This window comes from Electrophorus electricus, chromosome 21 (assembly GCF_013358815.1).
Source record: "Electrophorus electricus isolate fEleEle1 chromosome 21, fEleEle1.pri, whole genome shotgun sequence".
NCBI lineage: Eukaryota > Metazoa > Chordata > Actinopteri > Gymnotiformes > Gymnotidae > Electrophorus > Electrophorus electricus.
The window spans coordinates 4551336-4557640 of record NC_049555.1 but is presented as its reverse complement, the minus strand read 5'-3'; the positions used below and the strand labels follow the sequence as shown (position 1 = coordinate 4557640).

Below are 6305 nucleotides of genomic sequence, written 5' to 3'. Positions count from 1 at the left end.
GTCGGCTCGAGCTGCAGCAGTGCTAGGAAAGGAGGAGGAAGCGAGGATGGCGGAGCAACACCTCTGAAGGTAAACGAGTCCTATTGCTATTACACGCTTCAGAAATGTCGCTTGGACGGAATATGCTGGACGTGACGGTCACAAAACGTGTCACCCCGCGCGCGCTGGGCGCCTGCGGTCGGTCCGGGACTTGTCTGTGACCAGGGTTTAGAAATGCTCTTTTGTTCAGCCCCGGAATGGCCGCTGTGTGTGTGTGTGTGTGTGTGTGTGTGTGTGTGTGTGTGTGTGTGTGTGTGTGTGTGTGTGTGTGTGTGTGTGTGTGTGTGTGTGTGTGTGTGTGTGTGTGTGTGTGAGTGTGTGAGAGAAAGGCAGGCACGCACGCACGCACGCGCGCGGCGTGTGTGTGCAGAGAAAGTGTTTTTCTTTTTCTCCACGTATTCCGTAGGCTAGCGAAAAAAAAAATAAGGGAGGGGGGCGGGGGGCGCCTCGAGAAGGCGGCGGAATGCGCCCCGGCTACCCGAGAGCCTCCACCGTAAAACAAAAGAAAGATTTGTCCCCAAAAATGGTCACACCTTTATCGGCTAAGTCGACTCCGGAGCGCGACCACGCACGGAGTCCGGACTGCGCTCTCGCGGCTGTGGGAGACGCGTTTAACGGATGACAGCTGCTCGAGAAGGCCCTGCGAGAAACGGTGGCTTTTGGTCGATTAGCGCCTCCACGCCGGACCATCTTCGACGCGATTAATCCCCGCGGGTCAATACGTTAAAGTGGACACATGCGATTAATCGAGCGGCCGTAATACTAGGACACTTGGCTACGTTTATCTGGCATTTTTCCCCCGTTGTCATCTGTTGCTGGTCCGTTGGCTGTTTTCAAACCAAGCTAATGTTAGCCAGCTCTGGACGAGAGTGGCTAACGTACTAGCGTACAGATGTATTTACACACACATCCTAACTGTAAAACCGAGAAGTAAAATCGTTGTCGTGGTGTCAAGGTAAGAAAATATTAACCACAAATTGTCGCCGCACCTACTGCTAGCTAAGCGCTAGCACAAAATGTAATCTCAATAGTTAACGTTAGCTAGACTGCTAACTAACCGTCAACCAAGGAATAAGGGGCTCTTTAGCTATTTTAACTAGATATATCTCTAGCTATATTCTAATAATTAGCTTGTTACTATATGTTGACTGTGAAAACTGTTTTTCGGTAGCTAGTTATCTTAGATTATGTCTTTCTGAACCTGATGGCTAGTTAGCTGATTTGCTAGCCAGCTGGCAACTCGAAACTCCTTTTTATTTCACAGCTGTAGGTTAGAGTTGGTTGTTTCATTGCAAAGGTACAGGAATCGTTTAGCTAGTTTTTGATGGTCACAAATCTAGATGTCAAAATTGGTAGCATGGTAAATGTGTTCATTTCTAGCAGGGCTCTCTAATGTTAGCAACAATAACCAGAAATCTGATGACAAATCCCTTTTTATGTGGTTATCCGTTATGTGTTTAGTGTTTTGGCTCACCACCCATCTGCGTTTACCGATACAACCTAGTACACCTAACGCTAGCTAGCAGATCATACCTATACGTCACACTGTTAACTATCATGTAATTATCCACACGAGGTGGTGTAGTATTAAGAAGCGTACTAAAGCCTCATCACAGTACTGTCGTGTACCTGGACTGTTAACGTCAATGGGCTGTGTTTTGGTGGACGTAAAATCGCTTTTATTTTGTCATTATTCAGATGCATATCTAGTAGTTGTGTAATGATTCATGCACTGAATCAGTGCACTGATTACAATCACTGATGATACGACTACATTTGCCACAATCCCATTCTCTGAATCCCCTCTGTATTGGCCTGGATTGATCATGCTCTCAGTAAAAGAAGTACCATGGATGTGGTTGCAACAGTCCAGACTTCTAGGTTAAAACAGCTGGTTGTCATGTTGCCAGCCCAGATCAGATGCTGGTTTCAGAGGCCAGGTGTCATGAAAAAGTGCTATTACTCTTGACTAAGTTTGCAAGGAGACTCCATTCAGGAGTGTTACCATCTCCACAGCACCTTTAAAAAAATGCAGGTACTATTTGAGAATGCTTTGCTTTTCCTATAATACTAATCAGTGCACTGACTTGGTGCACAAATCATTACACCACTACTAAACATCAATTTGATTACTGAAAAATAAAAATATTTTGTCACATCTAGCCATTTTAATAAATCAAACATGTTTACAGTCCACTTAAAACTGAGCTGGTCTCGATCTGAGTAACCATTCACTGGAATCTGACGTGTGCGTGAGCCAAGTCGGAGACGTGCTTTGTCAGGCTTTTTCCCCATCCTGGCTCCGTGTGCAGCTCAGACCTGTTGTAGTGGTTTTCCTGCTAGCTAGCAGTGGTGTGTGTGGTGCTCCCTCCAGAGAAAGTCTGGATGGGCAGGCCCGACTTGCAGAAACGATCTGAGATTCATCTGTCATACAGGGCTTGTGTGACAGTGGGCTTAAGAATTCCTGAGGCGAGGAATGTGAAAGATGGTGTGTGTGTGTGTGTGTGTGTGTGTGTGTGTGTGTTTCTGCTCGATGGAGATGTAGGATAAGGAACGAGTTATGCAGTTTGACCCCTGCCTCTCTGTGCTGGTCTCCAGGCTTCGCCCACTACTCGCTCGCTCGCTCGCTCGCTCTCTTTGGCTCCGGCTCTTGTTCTTGCTCCCGTACTCTCTCTTAGAGATAACACCTCACCAGTCTCTCGCAATTTCACTTCACTCTGTTCTCTCATCATCTTGAAGCCTTTGTTTAGAGACTCAGTCAGACACGTTTCTTCCCCTCTGCATGTTCAGTATGCATCCAGACTTAAAAGCCTGAGCATACTCTTCCATATATTTTTTGTTAATTTTGGTTCCAGTTAAACTGAATGAGTTATTCTTATTCACACACCTTTTCCAAAATCATATCAGAAAATTATCAGATAAAAACAGGGTTCTTTGGACCCTGGCAAAACTGAAGTAAAAACAAAATTAGTGTTCCACATAGAATTTGGTATAGGCTAGTGTTTAGAAAGGGCACTAAAGTATATTCAGATTACATATTTAAAGTAGTAGACTTTTGGTCATTCTATTGCTCTTTCAATGTTCTGGCGGGTGCTATGTGTCTTTACTATATTCTCGGTGTTAAATGGACCCTAACAGGGTGGGAGCGATGCGCCACATGCTAGCCAGCATTGCTTTCATCACTGGCTGCGTGAGCACTGTTGGGTAAATATGACTCTAAATATTCATGTCATGGTCTGGTTTCAGGTTTTTCTCACTGCTGCCTGCTCCAGTATGTATTTGCTTTGCATGCACACAACGAACATGGTGAAACAGGCTCTAGAATGTCATATTATCAGCATGGCTCCTTCCTGAGAGCTTTGGCTTAATGTTCATTTGCCATGTCTTAACTGGCCCTTTTTCATACCAATCTGTCATGAACTGAATGCTTCACTCCAAAAAAAGCCCCAACCCAACAAGAAAACAATGCTAATGTTGCTTGCGGCGACTGAAAGACATTGGTTGCGCCCGTTAGATTTATGTAAATGAATGTAGGCTAACTGGGCTGCGCTAGCTTATCGTTAGCTACGGCACCGGTTCTGAGGGAAGCTTCTAAGGTTTTCACTAAGACTGGACCCCCCAGGAGTTCCTCATCGTTGTATTGGCCCTGTATGGTCTGATAGTTCTTTATCTTCAGGCTTTAGTTTGTTGGTTGGTTTGTGGTGTTATGCACATAGTGCTGGTGAGCTCTACCTACACTGATGAGTCTTCCAGCAGGACACAGACTATGGGCTCCAAACGATCTAGTTCAGATTTGAGTCTTCAAGCCGATCGTGGTGGTTGGTGCAGTAGACCGACCCCAACTGCATGCCCTGGTTATTCAGCCTTTGACCTTTATGAGCCTGGGTGCATGCCACATGGGTGTTCCAGACGACACTGTCAGCTGAAGAAACCGCACAGAAACTGGGAATTGCTTCGAACAAACGCGCAGGCGCAACATGTTTAGCTGCCTTCCTTTGTGTGTGCTGCCCACTCTTCTTTTCCTTCTTTTTTTGTTGTTCTCCGATCTCAAAGTGAAACTGCACTAAATTCAAATATCGCTGCAGAAGTTGTACCAGCCAGGGTGTGCTGAGACTATTAATAACCCAGCTACTGAAAAACCGTCAAAGTCATCAAACCATTAAATGCTGTGAGCAGTTTAACTTTCAGATATTCTTTTCAGCTCTATGTCAGCGAAGGCCCCGCATGTCTGTGGCCAGTCAGTTAGGGGATTTACCCTTGTCTTCCCTCCGGGTCTCCTCACTCATCCTGTGAGCAGGTAGACGTCCAGTGGTGTGGGGCTCTTCTGTAGCTTAGCAACCACACATGGCACAGGCCTCTTTTTAATGTTTAATTTCAGAGTTTGCTTGTTTGTTTGTTTAAATTTGTTTTTGTTTGCTAATTTGTTTATTAGTTTACAAGCGTCTCCTGCACGTTGTTGCACGTATCGATACACCCGAAGGAAAACATTATGCACTTGACTCGGGTATCTGATTGGACGGTGCGTTGGTTAGCAACAGAAAGGAGGGCGGTGCTCTTGTTTGTAATTACCAGTGAGACTGAAACGAGATGGGCTTAACCCTGATGTCCAACCCTATGGCACACCTCCGCACAGTTGAGCAACGGAGAAGACGACTAAACTGGTCATTCCACATTAGTTTCAGTGTCTGTGTCCTTGTTATAGACACATGGGATGTGAAGGTTTTGGGTTAATCTTGGTTGCCATTGTTGTCTTGTTTCTGCCTAGTGATACAGATCCTGTTTTTAAGGTTTGCACTTAACTGACACATGGACATGAGACAGTACCACATTATTTGATTTTGATTAAATGGGCTCATTGTTTTACTAGCAGCATTTTAGTCGGCTGTCTGTCATTATTGATGTAGTGCCAGTGTTTTTGGGCCAGCCCAGTTTTTGTGCTAGTTTCGTCGTATGTAGCGTCGTCCATCCCCTGAGAGGAGCTCTGTGAATGGCCTTGCACATGCCGTTGCTGCTGCATTTAAAAGGACATGGATCCTTTAGCCATAAAGGTCTCGGGACCTACAGGGAGTCACAAGCTTTGTAGAGCACTCCCAAAGATTATTCACAGCGGTATTAACCTTTCAGTCTCTCTGATCTGGGCTCAGGCTGACCACTCTCTCTCTCACTCACTCACTCACTCACACACACACACACACACACACACACACACACACACACACGTGTATTTACCACAGGTATGCATAGAGACTGAACAGGGTGACTGAAACAGAATGACACACGTGAGTGAAAAATGACGCACCCGCACAGGTCGTGAGAACTTCACAGCTGTTCAGACCCCCCAGCAGAAGGCACCCGTCCCCTAAACACAGGCACCATGCCACCCCTTCACACAGAGCGGCACCTTTGCTCACGAATGTCCACAAGAGGCATGCCTGTTGCTGTCGTCGTAGATTGTACTAAAGTAGTTTCACCCATGTTTAAAACATGGCCATTAGAACACAACGGGTACTTTAAAGTGCTTGTATGCAGGCTTTTTGTTGGCATCCCAAAATATGCTTATAATGGTCCAGAAGACTCCAGAAAACACTGAGCTCATTGCTGACCCAATAGGAGGAACTTGGCTTCATGTGGGCAGGATATATGAAAGCGCCTTGCCTGCTATCGTGTACATGGGAATAGTCTAACACTTGATCACATGTTGCTTTTAGCACATTTGCTAGCGGTTGCCGTGGAGAGGCATTTCCACTTGCTGAGTGTTTTATGTCTCATTTCTAGCCTTTTAGTACATGGCAAGTTCGGCCTACAGCGTAGTTTTGAATAGTCATGTACCTTTACCTCATACACCACTGCATCAGACCAGGAGTTCTTAACTAATTCTTCTGTTGTTGTTTTTCTTCTAACAGCCAAACCCAAAAGATGCAACCTCTGTGGAGATCTCTGCACGACATCTGTGGAACTCTCTGCGCAACCTCGCTGTGACCCAGCCAGGGCCCGGTGTGTCCTCCAGCCTGGCATGAGGCTCGTCGCCTCCTCGTTTCCCTTTTGGCTCTGTCAAGCTTTGCTGTTCCCCATGGAGTTTTAAAGGCCACTGGGTGCTGCTGTCCGTGCTTCCTTGAGAACGAACCCGCGCGCGCGCACGCACGCACAAACACATAACCACGCACACATGCATACACACACACAAAACAGGTATGTATGAAAGAATTGAAGTATAGCAGCCTGTCTGCCATTTTTAGAGTGGTTTATCGGAGTTATTAACGAGCGGA

The 6305-nt window shown here is 46.0% G+C and overlaps 1 protein-coding gene across 2 annotated transcripts in view; it reads left to right on the top strand.

Moving 5' to 3' along the window:
- Positions 1–6305, top strand: part of shoc2 (SHOC2 leucine rich repeat scaffold protein) — a 21474-nt gene continuing 15169 nt past the window's right edge. The window contains exons 1-2 of one of the 2 annotated variants that reach the window (XM_027015381.2): positions 1–69; positions 5943–6305. The exon at positions 5943–6305 is cut by the window's right edge and continues 754 nt beyond it. The gene's annotated coding sequence lies outside the window, so the exon portion shown is untranslated. Of the gene's footprint in view, positions 70–480; positions 995–5942 lie in introns of those variants that run through there. The other variant, XM_027015382.2, reaches the window with a different exon arrangement.